At 39.5% G+C, this 15,227-nt stretch overlaps 1 pseudogene; it reads right to left on the reverse strand.

The window, feature by feature from the left end:
* Positions 1-12,399: 12,399 nt before the first annotated feature.
* LOC106990504 (ADP-ribosylation factor-like protein 2-binding protein) lies at positions 12,400-12,891 on the reverse strand (annotated as a pseudogene).
* Between the last annotated feature and the right edge of the window lie 2,336 nt (positions 12,892-15,227).

Genomic DNA, 15,227 nt, shown 5'->3' on the forward strand with positions numbered 1-15,227 from the left:
GCAGTCAATATTTTCCTACTGGTTAGCAAAACATATGTTATGGAAAGTTCTATCTTATCTAAACATACCTAACCATCCCTCAACACTATTTTGCGCTTCCTCCCTTATTTTTACTCATAGAATGTCCAGTGCTACTGCTAAGTTGCTTCACTTGTGTCTGATTCTGTGTGAGCCCATGGACTGTAGCTAGCCAGGCTCCTTTGTCCATGGAATTTTTTAGGCAAGAATACTGGAATGGGTTGCCATTTCCTGCTTCAGGGGATCTTCCCAACCCAGGGACTGAACCCATGTCTCCTGTGTTTCCTGCATTGGCAGGCAAGTTTTTGACCGTTAGTGCCAGCTAGGAAAACCCATAAAGGTCTAGCTTTCCTCAATTACTTTGGTTCAGAAAAAGCGTCTATGGGGAGCAAAGATATTAAACCGTAGAATAATATTCTGAGCAGCAAGCAGGAGCAGATTAACTGGATCATAGACTGAAAAGTGCATATAGCTAGAGGGCAGGAATAGAGGCGCAGGCACAGACAGTGCACTTGCAGACACAGCGGGGAAAGAGAGGTGGCCTGACCTGAGAGAGTAACACTGACGTAGATACACTACCACGTGCGAAACAATAGCTGGTGGGAAGCTGTTCTACAGGGAGCTCAGCTTAGTGCTCTGTGATGACCCACAGGGGTATGATGCAAGGGTGCAGGGAGGAAAGCTCAAGAGGGAGGGGATATATGTATACATACGGGTGATTCATGATGTTGTACAGCAGAAACTAACCCAACATTGTAAAGCAATTCAACTCCAATAAAACAAGTGCATGTAGCTGAGTATGGAGCAGAGCATCTTAGAGCCTGGCATCAGAGCTGTAACGAGCGACAGACTCGAGTTTATACCTAAGCCCCACCATCCGCTAGCTAGGGGCCCTGGGGCAAGTCATTGTCTGTTCTGCTGCTACTGCTGCTAAGTCGCTTCAGTCGTGTCCAACTCTGTGTGACCCCAGAGACAGCAGCCCACCAGGCTCCACCGTCCCTGGGATTCTCTAGGCAAGAACACGGGAGTGGGTTGCCATTTCCTTCTCCAATGCATGAAAGTGAAAAGTGAAAGTGAAGTCGCTCAGTCGTGTCCTACCCTCAGCGACCCCATGGACTGCAGCCCACCAGTCTCCTCCGTCCACGGGATTTTCCAGGCAAGACTACTGGAGTGGGGTGCCATTGCCTTCTCCTGAGTGAAAAAAGAAAACAGTAATTTCTTCAAAGTGCTAATGTGAGGGTTGAATGAGCTAGTGCATGAATAAGGCAGTCAAACATTAAATAAATGTTCAAAACATCATTGGTGTCATTGTGTTTATGGAGGGATTAAAGAAACCCTTGTTGCCTGTATCATTCTGCCCTCATCCAAAGATCCTTGAGGGGCATAAGTAGCCTATAGTCTCCTATCTCTGAGCTCTGGGCTGTTTCCAGAGTCTGCACAAAATCTCAGAGATTACCTGAGTGTTCTAGAAATTAGCCATCTGGCTGCGGGCCCTGAGTATGGAAAGCTATACAGGTGAAAGGTTAGGAATGGTCAATTAATAGAAGGAATAGCTTCAGACACATGGAACTAAACTCACTTCTTAGAAATGGTACAACCCTTTTAGGTTGAATAATAAAAATGTTAAACTTCAGAAGATAAGAGATGAGGGAGGAAAAGCAGAAATTTTTCTTTTCCAGTTTTCTTGGCAGCATCACTGACTGCTCCAAGGAAGAGTGCTTTGGGACAATTTCAGGTCAGGGGGCAGCAATGACCCACACTGACTCTCCATTTCCACCAGCTGCAAGGACATCTTATTTGATTCAATCTTTCAACCTCATTTAGATACAAGCAATCGCTACCTATCCCAACAATTTATCATGAAGAGGGAAGGAGAGAAAAAAGAAAGATATGTTCACCAGCCACCACATATCCAAAGCATCAGGAAAGCTGATAAAAGATATCCAACATTCTATAGAGTCACACTACATCAACCACTACGAACCCGATCCATGTCGCCATTACCTCCTGCCTGGATTATCACAACAGTCTCCATCCCATGCCCTCCTTAAAGTTTATTCTCATGAAAGCGACCTGAGTGATTCTTTTAAAACTGCATCACATCATCTCACATCTCTGCTTAAAATCCTCTCATGTCTTCCCATTCCACTCAGAATAAAAGCCAAAATCCTCACAATGGCCTAGAAGGCCCTTCATGATATGACCCTTCTTAGTTTTTCTGCTTTTCTCTCCCATATTCCATGGGATCCACTGAGCCATCTACATCAACTGCTTTCCTGGAATGTGTCAAGCATGCTACAACCTCAGGACTCTGGAACTGGCTTTTGAGTCTATGTTCCAGTTAATCTGCTCCTGCTTTCTACTCAGAATATTCCTTTGTCCAGTATGTTTTCCACCAAGATAACTGCATGACGAACTCCATCGTTTTCTATAAATCTTTGTCCAGTGAGGTTAATCCTGATCACCTCATTTAAAACAACAAATCCTCACCCCTACTCCAGTTCCTCCCAATTCTCCACCTTGCTTTTTATTTTTTCACAGAAGTGAAGTGAAAGTTGCTCAGTCGTGTCTGACTCTTTGCAACCTCATTGGCTATGAGAATGGACTATGAGATTCCATAGTCCATGGACTTCTCCAGGCCAGAATATTGGAGTGAGTAGCCGTTCCCTTCTCCAGGGGATCTTCCCAACTCAGGGATCGAACCCAGGTCTCCCACATTGCAGGGAGATTCTTTACCAGCTGAGCCACCAGGGAAGCCCAAGAATACAGGAGTGGGTAGCCTATCCCTTCTTCTCCAGGGGATCTTCCCGACCCAGGAATTGAACCGGGGTCTCCTACATTGCAGGTGGGTTCTTTACCAGCTGAGCTAACATTAGCCTGCATTCATCATTTTCTAGAATACCATGCAATTTACTTATTCATTATATTTATTACCTACCCCCAAATAGATCAATATAAACTCTACTGAGGAATGGATTCACTAAATAATTATTAAATTAATGAGTGAATATAAAAGCTTTGATACAAAGTATAGTGGGGATTGAAGCCATCATTTCTTCATATAGCCATCATTTCTCTAGTAAGAGTATGTCAGATGACATTTTCCAGCTGTCTCTCACCACCAAGCCCCCTTTTCTGTATACTGTTCACTGTGAAACCAAGACTAATATTTTGTAAAATTATACATTCTCTTATTGCCTGAATTTGTTAGGGTCTGTAATGGGAGTCAGTAGAAGGAACTCAGAATGTAGAAGGGGAAAGATTCTGGTCAGCGGCGTTCTAGCAGCAGCAAACAGTTGACACCTACCGCTACCATCTTTCAACAACTCCAGCACAAGCTTTCCATGCAGCCACCAAGATAACAGTAAAAACCTTGCTACACCCCTTTAACAATCAGATATCAACTATACCACATTCCCTCATCTGAAGACACAGTTTACAATTTTTCTTTGTTCTCTGTTAATCATATTTTCCTTAATAAGCATATGTTGTACTCTTGCCTGGAAAGTCCCATGGACGGAGGAGCCTGGTGGGCTGCAGTCCATGGGGTCACTAAGAGTTCAGCACTAATGAGCAACTTCACTTTCACTTTTCACTTTCATGTATTGGAGAAGGAAATGGCAACCCACTCCAGTGTTCTTGCCTGGAGAATCCCAGGGATGGGGGAGCCTGGTGGGCTGCCGTCTATGGGGTCGCACAGAATCGGACACGACTGAAGTGACTTAGCAGCAGCAGCAGCAGCAGCAGCAGCACAAGTAATAAAAATCTTTAGAGTATTATTCTGAGGAGAAGAGTAAAACTATTTAAATGGAATTCACAGGAAATCTCTCTATTTTTTCAAGGTTACCATGCCTTGAAAAACAATTGCTACAGGTTTTTAAAGGTCAGAATATTTGGCTATTGATAGGCAGATGATATCACGATTAGGGGAAATTAACATAATTACTCTCTAAATATAATGTCACATTCATAAAGAAATGGTATAAATTAGAAAGGAACTCCTGTGACTCTGACAAGCCAAACAAGCAGTGATGAATGGCTCAATCTCCTCCTAAAGAACTTGAACTTCTGCCTGGTCTGAGATTTCAGGAGGATGATATGAAGACTTCTTTTAATTAACTTTACATTGTATTAGCAATGAAACATTTCTTTTCGGTTTATAACAAGATGCCCACAGCCCATTCTAAAATGTATTGGAAAGGATGTAGAAAAGGATTCTAGTGTATGAATCACAAAGGCATCACACAGAGTGAAGTAAGTCAGAAAGAGGAAAACAAATTATTGTATATTAACCCGTGTATGTGGAATCTAGAAAAATCCTATAGATGAAGCTATTTGCAGGGCAGGAATAGAGATATAGATATAGAGAACAGATGTATGGATGCATGGAGCAGGGGGAAGGAAGAGTGGGATGAATTGGGAGATTGGGATTGACGTGTATACACTATCATGTGCAAAACAGATAGCCAGTGGGAACCTGCTGTATAGCACAGGGAGTCCAGCTCAGGGCCCTTTGATGACCTAGAGGGGTGGGATGGATGTGGGAGGGGTGGGAGCGAAGTCCAAGAAGAAAGGGATATATGAATACAAATAGCTGAATGACTTCATTTTACAGCAGAAACTAGCATAACATTGTAAAGCAACTAACTCCAATTTGGGGAACATGTGTACACCCGTGGAGGATTCATGTTGATGTATGGCAAAACCGATACAATATTGTAAAGTAATTAGCCTACAATTAAACTAAATAAATTTATATTTAAAAAATAAAACAAAACTTTTTGAAAAAAATAAAAGGCATCAGAATTTTGTCCTACATTCTAAATCAGAGTCATTATCTATACCAGAGGTTATAGATATTGGTAGAATTGTTAGAATCCATCTTCCTCCAACCTCCAAATACCCTGAGTCAGTTTGGGTGGGAAGTCCTAGTTAGCCTGAGAGGATAAATGAATTTTAAATGAATTTAACCGCTGAACATATGTTTATGCACTAGACTAAAGAAGCACTAAAACATGTAAAGCCTCAGCTTTGTGTTCCTAAAATTTAGGCAGAGCTTCAAAGTACAAGACTCTTCATTTGGCAGAGCACCATTAATACTTAAATACGCAAGTATAGTGGGTAGAGAGAGTTTGCAAGATGCATGGATGAATGAACTGATTAATATGCACTGATGATAGCAACAAATTCTTAGCACTCAAGAAGCCACCGAGAACCTGAATTAGGCAAGTTGGAACCTAGTGCAACAGATCAAGGGGAGTCCACTGGGGACCTTGGATCGGTGAAGAGCTGTATGAGGGTTTTAAGTAAAAGAAACAGGGCTTCCTTGGTGGCTCAGATGGTAAAGAATCTGCCTGAAATGTAGAAGACATGGGTTTGATACCTGGGTCAGGAAGATCCCATGAAGAAGGGAATGGCAACCCACTTCAGTATTCTTGCTTAGAGAATCCTATGGACAGAGGAGCCTGGCAGGCTACAGTCCATGGGGTCACAAAGAGTCAAACATGACTGAATGACTAACACACACAAAGGTAAGGAATACAGGCATCTCAAAGACAAGGTTGCATGCTTAAAAATAGTTTATATATTCAAAGAATTAATGCTAAAATGCAAATCTTGACAAATATGTCTAATTACTAAAGAATGAGGGATCTGACTGAAATTAAACTTTTTCTGCATACACAATAAAGGTATGAAAAGAAGAACATATATCTCTGGCCAATATTCTTACCTTTTCATTTCAAAGCCTTGCAAGTACAGGTACAGAATAACAGTTTATTTACTCAAGAATAGTCATCCAGGCTAATATGCTCAAAACACTTGTGCAATTTACCTCCCAACTCACCAAAGATCCTGCTGCTACACAAGAATTCCATTTCATCTTACCTTATCCTTTTATGTTGCATCTCCTCAACCCAGCCATCCTGTACCACCACTGGGCAAGTCAGTGCTCTGCTTTTATCCTACCTTTACATTATCCCAAGGTTGGGTTTGCAATACCAATAGTGGAAATAGCAAAGAGATAGCTGTCTGCAAACTCAAAAACTTTAGAAAGACTGTTAGTCCTCTAAAATGTAAAGAACAAGGTGATATTATGGAAAACACAGACCTGTGATGCATTTATTAAAGTTGATAGCTTAACCACCTCAAATTAAAAATGAACAAATAGTTTCAGAAATCAGATGTGCATTCCTTGAGAAACAAAAACTAAAAATAGTCCTCACAAACATAGCCAATTTAAAGTCACAAAATATTGTATTATTTGAAGAATTTGACTTCTGAATATGAAACACATATCGGCATTAGTACAAGTAATGATCAATTAAGTGCATGAAACAAAAAAATGCATATTATAAAATAATCATTAAATATATTAAACAGTTTATTTTTCACACAAAGTTCAAAGATAGAATTTCTGTCGTTGAGAAGGAAGATGTGGTTCTCCTCCAAGCTGAGTGAACGAACTGAGCTCTTTTCCTCTGCTGCTGCTGCTGCTGCTAAGTCACTTCAGTCGTGTCCAACTCTGTGCGACCCCATAGACGGCAGCCCACGAGGCTCCCCCATCCCTGGGATTCTCCAGGCAAGAACACTGGAGTGGGTTGCCATTTCCTTCTCCAATGCAAGAAAGTAAAAAGTGAAAGTGAAGTTGCTCAGTCGTGTCTGACTCTTCACGACCCCATGGACTGCAGCCCATCAGGCCCTCCGTCCATGGGGTTTTCCAGGCAAGAGTACTGAAGTGGGGTGCCATTGCCTTCTCCACAGCATCAGTATTTTCAAAAGCCAGCTTCCAAAGTGAGTATATTATCTTGAATCAAAACATGAAGGAAATGAGTTTAGGTATGTCTGATTCCTAATCTACATGGCACCAGCTAAATGCAAGGAAGCCAAAGAACTATCGACCTTGGCTAGGGAGCCACTCCCCAGCAACAACTTTGCACTCTGGGAGGACGGCATAACTCTTTCATGGAAATTTAGCCTCTGCCGAAGATGATCCATCTGACCACTAAATGTCTATGAGCACCATTTGTGCTCAAAACAGAATAGACTCCCCACACACCCCATTGTCCACATCACAAAGTGACACCCAGTTACTTCATCCAGTACAAAGATTAGGATATCCAGGTTGTGTGCAGCCCTCTGCATCTACCTGATTGGAGTTACTCCTGGCCCAGCAATCTAGTCTAAAAGACAAGCATCTGTCCCACCCCACATCCAATGTACAGTGGCGGGAAAGGAACAGCACAAATATAACTACAAACTTAAATTCAAAAAAGGGAAAAAATAGAAGTAAACAGCAGGCACTGGTTTTAGCAATGATAAAATTCTAGAGGAAAAGTATTGTGTCTACCTGGCAGTGGAGTATTTTAGTAGCTGATTTTAATGATTGTCATATCCAAAAATACATGCTTCACAAATACATGTATAGAATCAAATGTAAAAATGAGATGTTATCAGCTCCCTTTACTATTGACTATGGTCGTTAAGACATACTACTGCTGCTAAGTCACTTCAGTCGTGTCCGACTCTATGCAACCTCATAGACGGCAGCCCACCAGGCTCCCCTGTCCCTGGGATTCTCCAAGCAAGAACACTGGAGGGCCGTTAAGACATGAGATAAGTAAAAATACCTCTTAAGATTATAAGCATACAAAATAAATAATTATACTTATTTTCTGCTTGGCAATTCAATTGCTTATGTTAACATACTGAAAGGTACTGTATCTTCTTAGGTTATTAACGTATATTTTAAAATTCTACCTAAGTGTTGAAAATAAAACTTTTAATATAGAAGATTTAAATATTTCAGAAAATTGTGTTTTTCGGTTTTATAAGGATGAATATAGGAAGGAATTTTTTAGGCAGTTTTCCTTTTTGTTCTTGGATTATTGGAAACCTTCTTTCAGACTTGGAGCTCCAAATTCATAGTAAACAAAAATTAAACAACTGCTTTGAAAGTTCTTTCGACCCTGATATGACAGTTACAGTACTCATGCTAGCTAGCTGTTTTCCTCAAGCTGAAAAACCTATCATGCCAACTATCTCAAGTTCAAAGAGATGATTGCCTCCTCCCGATGGCTTAACTTCTCTTAGATTTCACCTCCTAATTTCTCTCAGGAATCAAAGGGCATGAATCAATCATCCCTTTTTTTTTCCCATCAGAGTCCATGAAGCTCAGGGTCAAGTTTAAAATGTAGTCTACTTACCTCACACAGTAATAGAAGAGTGGACTATTAAGGATAGCCATGTATGGATAAAGGTGAGAGCAGCTAAACATTATCTAAACATTGTATAATTGCTTTGGTACTAATATTCCTCAATGATCAAACAAAATTTCATTGTTCAGTACAGGGTTGAGACAACCGTAATTTTTAAATGTATCATTATGCTCATCCTCAGAAACATATATACAGACTATGAGGCATAGAACATTCACAGTAATCCATAATATTATGCCAAGGACATAAGTATTTCTTGCCATGTCGATGTGGAGATTGCTCAGTTTATTTTGTCTGTTTTCAACAAAAAACACTTATGTGAAGGCAAGAGAAAATCATGCCCAATTTAGTAAAACATTTTTAAAGTTCACATATTTATTTCAGTAAATAAAATTCATCTTCAATCAGCTTCACTCTCTTTATTACCAATTGAAGCACTTAGACTATATTTTTAAATCATGTATAGCTCATTAATTTTTATACAGCTTTATAAGGTAAAATATTATAATTTAGTAAATTATAATTACTAATTTAGTAAATAAATGAAAACACAAATATTTTAAGCATCTTGCCCAAATTATGCAGCTTGCTTTTGGTGAAAATAAAGCTCTGAATCCAGAGTATTTGACTCCAGAAGCTACCTATACCTTTGGCTAGTAACTTGTGAGATCCAGCTACATAAAATGAAATAAAAGTTATATATGTCTGTCTCTGACTCTGCTAATAATCTTAGGAAGCAAAGAATCCTGACACATTCTGATATTGTAATCTTTAAAGAATGGATAGTATATATTGCATTTGGTGGTTTTGAAGTCGAGGAACTGCTACCATCAAACATTTCAAAACACATAGAATTTTCAGAGAAGATTCTGACCAGTTAGATGCTGAAACATCTTATGAGGTCTGGTTACCCAGTAAATAAATGTCAGTCCTAGTTCTTAGTCTAAGCCTGCAGCATCCCAGAGTTAACTCCAAATTCAGTAGTTAAGTAATATTAGCAAATCTCACAAGCAACTGGAGAAGATATCAGAATACTAGCTAACTAGCATATTTGCTTCCTACATGGAAAAACAATTATTCAGGAAATTTATTGAGAATGGAATCAGAACAAGAGTTATAGTCATTTTCTTTTATGAGTTTTCTCTGTATGTTTTTCCTTGGACAATTCTTTAACTATGACTAAGACACTGTTGACAAATATAACATCTGTTCTTTTGAATCTCTCTTGTTGGATCCTCAAAATGCTATGTCCCAGTTTCATTTCTCAACAAATAATTTCAATACAATATAGCAAAGGATTAAAGAATATATTTATAAGGTGCCTTGAAAGAGCACCTCTGTCTGCGTGGGAAAATTGGGAAGAAAAAAAGGAGATGTATAGAGAAAAATTTTCACAGGAGAGGTGATTCTTGAGCTGAATCCTCAAGGATAAATCTCTTCTCCAAGGAAAAGAAAAATTGAAGCACAGAAAATAGAGTGTACAGGGCCAAGGAGGCCTAAATAATCTACATTTTCCCCCACTAACTTTTTTTTTTTTAATTTTTTTATTTTTTTAGTTTTTATTTTTTAATTTTAAAATCTTTAATTCTTACATGCATTCCCAAACATGAACCCCCCTCCCACCTCCCTCCCCATAACATCTCTGTGGGTCATCCCCATGCACCAGCCCCAAGCATGCTGTATCCTGCGTCAGACATAGACTGGCGATTCAATTCTTACATGATAGTATACATGTTAGAATGCCATTCTCCCAAATCATCCCACCCTCTCCCTCTCCCTCTGAGTCCAAAAGTCCGTTATACACATCTGTGTCTCTTTTGCTGTCTTGCATACAGGGTCGTCATTGCCATCTTTCTAAATTCCATATATATGTGTTAGTATACTGTATTGGTGTTTTTCTTTCTGGCTTACTTCACTCTGTATAATCGGCTCCAGTTTCATCCATCTCATCAGAACTGATTCAAATGAATTCTTTTTAACGGCTGAGTAATACTCCATTGTGTATATGTACCACTCCTTTCTTATCCATTCATCTGCTGATGGACATCTAGGTTGTTTCCATGTCCTGGCTATTATAAACAGTGCTGCGATGAACATTGGGGTACATGTGTCTCTTTCAATTCTGGTTTCCTCGGTGTGTATGCCTAGCAGTGGGATTGCTGGGTCATAAGGTATTTCTATTTGCAATTTTTTAAGGAATCTCCACACTGTTTTCCATAGTGGCTGTACTAGTTTGCATTCCCACCAACAGCGTAGGAGGGTTCCCTTTTCTCCACACCCTCTCCAGCATTTATTGCTTGCAGATTTTTGGATCGCAGCCATTCTGACTGGTGTGAAGTGGTACCTCATTGTGGTTTTGATTTGCATTTCTCTAATAATGAGTGATATTGAGCATCTTTTCATGTGTGTGTTAGCCATCCATATGTCTTCTTTGGAGAAATGTCTATTTAGTTCTTTGGCCCATTTTTTGATTGGGTCGTTTATTTTTCTGGAATTGAGCTGCATAAGTTGCTTGTATATTTTTGAGATTAGTTGTTTGTCAGTTGCTTCATTTGCTATTATTTTCTCCCATTCAGAAGGCTGTTTTTTCACTAACTTTTAAATTACTTTTAAAGTTAAAAGTAAAGAAAGCTAACAGTACATCATTAGGCAACCCTAAAATTATCTTGAGGCTTGACTATGCCAAATAATAAATCACTTCCACTAGGCAGAGACAGTTACCTTTTATAACATCAATTTAGATTCACACAAAATGCCCTCTTCACAGTCTCCTTAGGTTCTTCCAACCATGCATCAACATCATAAGAACAGATAATAATCTGATTACAAATGATCAAGGCCTTTCTCCTCTGTCACTTTCAGATCAAACTCAGAGTCCAGTGTGTTTCCTAAGTCAGTAAAGGCAATTAAAAAGAAATTTTTTTTAGAGATTCTAATTTCACTTGAAAAATAAAAACAAAAAAATATACATTGGGAATTGAACTACTATATTTTTTCTTTCATCCATGTTTTCTGGCCAGTAACGTTTTATCAAACACTGTAATAAGACAATGTACTGAACCTAAGCAGATGACCAGTAAAGCTGTTTGCTATCTCCTACTCATGCTAAGCTAGACCATGGAACACTATCTTGGTGGGGTTATTTTGACAGCCAAGAAGGAAGCACAGAGCCCCTACCCCAAACCTAAGGAGCTGATTTACATAGAAAGGGTATTAAGCAAACCTGCACAAACACGAACATGGTCTAAGAAAAGGATATCTTTTAGACTACTTCCAGCATACATTCACTGGCACCCAGTAAAATGGATAACAGCTAAAAAGCACACAGCATATAATACTTGGATCTTGAAGTGGGTAATCATGGAAGTTCCAAGACTGTTTAGCTTTCACAACACTAACAGCTAAAAAACACACAGTATATAACACTTTGATCTTGAAGTGGATAATCAGAAGTTCCAAGACTGTATCCACTAGGTTAGCCTGAGTATTCACCTACAAAAATATTTTTTCAAAAACACGTAAATGAGGGATATAGAAATAATGGGACAACATCTGGACCTGTAGAAGACAGTGATACAAAGACTGCACATGAAAGACTAGGAATTCATTTTCACATTAGCTTTTAGGTAAAGGAAATCTCTGTAAGTTGATTCCTACTAGCTGTGATGGTAGGATTTTCAGAAATCTTGAGATCGGCAGCTAACTTGAGTTAACCCCTAGGTAATTACTCCCAGTCAAAACGCCCACTGAGGCTGCAGGGCTGTGATCCATATAAAGAGCTGAGAGTACACGAAAAGCCTGAGTGGATATGTAAGGCCAGCTGGGCCAAGAGAGTTGGCGATGGTGGATTTTCCCAACACAGACACCCCGACATGAATCCTGGGGGCGGGAATCCTAGGTGGAATGCTGGACTTGGGTTTGCTGCAGGAGCCAGACTCTGAAGTCGGAGAGAGGGGTCTACTCAAGGAGGAGTACTAGGGTTACCAAAAGCAAGAACGTCTTGTCCCAGGAAGGTCAAGTAATTTTCTTCTGACCCATCAATACTTAACATTAATGAGCTGCAGAACAGAGTTAGTATGTATTCTTCTGACATCATTAGCCAAAGCCTCTCCCACTCTATTGAGTTGCCGACGTCCAGGAAGAGCCCACCGCCTAGATGTGGGGCCTAGGGCTGCAGATTGTTCTGGGAGGCTGGCACAGAAGATGATTTGCATAGTGAAGTCACCACTAAACCGCTGTTCAAGTCCAGGGCCCGGCCCTCTTTTTCTCCTCAGTAGTCCAGAAACATTTCTTTAAATGCCAGGAAATCCGTAAATGTGAGCAGCATATTGCAAAGGTCACCAGCCACTTCATCTTTATGGCGCTGTAAAGTTGTAGTGAAAGCCGGCATGTTAAATCCAGGAATCCACTCCTACAGCTGTTCTTCTATATACTTTTCTACCAAAGAAATATATTTATTTTAAAAAGGCGTGTAGGTTAGCTTATTTCCTTCTATGTCTTCAAACTCCTGGTAGTACTTGTCCATGAAATTCCTCTGTAATAACTGGAACTCATCATCCATGATAATGTCCTCTAAATATCCAACCATAGCATCAAATTCTGCATCAGAGGCGTCAGAGAAGGACAGAGCGAAGCTCTCTGCCTCTAGGGCATCCATCGCCGCTGCTGCATCCGCATCCACTGTGGGTGGCAGAGCGGACCCACTGGCCTTCTACCCCTGCCTGCGACCAGGGTGCAGCCTCTGCTTTGCCCTGCAGAGCTCCAACTGGCATTCTGGAGGCCTCGCTGCCAATGCTGCGGCCAGCTCACAGCCCAGCCAGGTAGCACCTGCGTGTACGATGCCCCAGCTTCAGTCTCCCCAGCTGTGGCTGCACGCTGGCTGGGCCTGCCTGCCCTGCAAGGCCTCACTAAGGTCCAAAAAAGATTTTTTAATTATTTTACACTATTTGTACAAGCTATTGGAGCTACTGGATACATAACATTTTATTTTAACCTAGCAACATTAATAAATTCATTTTTGCTTCAGGAAGACTTTAATGTAAAACAGATGAACTTACTGCATGTCTGAGACTAATTTCTTAAGATTAGGGATGAAATGAAGGAAGAGATGAGAGTCAGGTATGAGTAAAGAGATCAAGGACTTAAGGTGGAGGGGGGAAGAAAGATACGGAGATCAAGAATGTAATATCAAGTTCAGAATGAGGTGAAGACCACCCTATGAAGTAAAGGGAATGAATCCATGTCAGAGTGCCCTTCCTCAGAACCTTTTCTACTGCTCCTGAGTAGATTACTAATACTTATGTCCATGAGATAACAAAAAATAATAATAATTCCAAGGCACTATTCCAACACCAACAAAATTTTCCCATATTTGTCATTTACTAATATTTAACAGATATATGCAATATAAAAGTAGCTACAAAGATAGATAAAATAACTATATTAACTAGGGTAGTCTTCCTTGGAATTATTTTTTAATTCAATATTACAGTTAAAACTTTGAATAGATTTTTAAAGGATGAAGTTCAGCATGGAAATTCCACACCGCATACTAATATTTTCAATAAAATTATTCCAATAAGCTATCCTAAAATTAGGAGTTTGGAATTAACATATACACACTTATAAAAAAGATAAACAACAAGGACCTTCTTATGGCACACAGAACTATATTCAATATCTTGTAATAACTAGAAGAGAATCTGAAAAGAACAGATATATATATATATCTGAATTGCTTTGCTGTATACTTGAAACTAACACATCACTGTAAACTAACTATACTTCAGTTTTTAAAAAAGCTATCCTAAACATAAGATAAAAAATTAAAAAAAAATTAAAAAATGGGTTCTGTCCTTATCCTTCCTATTGAATGAAGCTCTTCCATTTTCACTTATGACTGGGAAGACAATACTCGAAATATTTATTGTTCATTCTCATTATACCAGCACTTGTGTTGAGCACATGAAATACCATTAAGAACAAAATAGAGTCTGAGGCATCACAGAACTTATAGTCAAGTGAAGAGGACAATACTCAAATAATTACATGGATATGCATTTAATGATTACCATGGAAGAGTTGTGAAGGAAGAATTCACAGTGAGAATGCAATTGGAGAAACATAACCTCATTTGAAAGCAAGGGGAGGATCCCTGAAAAGAGACATTTAAACAGAAACCTAAGCTGATCCCGATTTAGATTATCCTTAAGAAAATGGGAGTTTCTTTTTCCAGGCAGAGAAAAAAAGTGTATACAAATGCTCTGAATCAGGAGTTTGTCTAGCTTGTGAAACTAAAAAAAGGTTATCAAGGCTCCAGAGGTAAATACTGAGGGAGTATGACATGAGAGGAAGGCAGCACCATGAGCTGGCTGCCCTACCTCTGCCTTTGTGACTTCTCAGGTGATAAGTACTTACCCTACAAAACCCAACTCACAAATTCTTACATCAGTCTCTGAAAGAGAGATGAACTCTAAATGAGGATCAACATAGCATCTCCAATATCCTCTCCATTTCCCACAACTCCACAGAGACTCTCGTTGTTGTTATCGTGTTTTAATTCTAATGACTACTTATCTTACAAGACAACTCAGGAGCATTTGTCATATATGATCCCTTCCTTCTTGGAATGCTTCTTTTGGATCAAGAAACTTCAGCCATTTGGTTTCCTTCCAATCTCACCATCTATACTTCCTAGTCTGCTTGACACTCCTTCTCTCAGTGTACATTTTGATACCATTGAAAATGCATCCAAAGCTAAGTCCTAGGCCCCTTTCTCTTCCCTATCAATATATTCTCCCATCCAGATTCATCATTTTAAATATTCCTATCTCCTAAATCATTGCTTCCAGTTGGACAGCTCTACTTGAATAGAATCTTCACACAAGCATCTCAAACATAATATGACCAAAGAGAACTTGATTTTCCTGCTGTATTATAAGATCTAATATTTCAAGTGATGCCATGACATCTTTGGGCTTCACAGGGTCCCAA

The sequence above is a fragment of the Ovis aries genome, chromosome 6 (genome assembly GCF_016772045.2).
Source record: "Ovis aries strain OAR_USU_Benz2616 breed Rambouillet chromosome 6, ARS-UI_Ramb_v3.0, whole genome shotgun sequence".
Classification (NCBI taxonomy): Eukaryota; Metazoa; Chordata; class Mammalia; order Artiodactyla; family Bovidae; genus Ovis; species Ovis aries.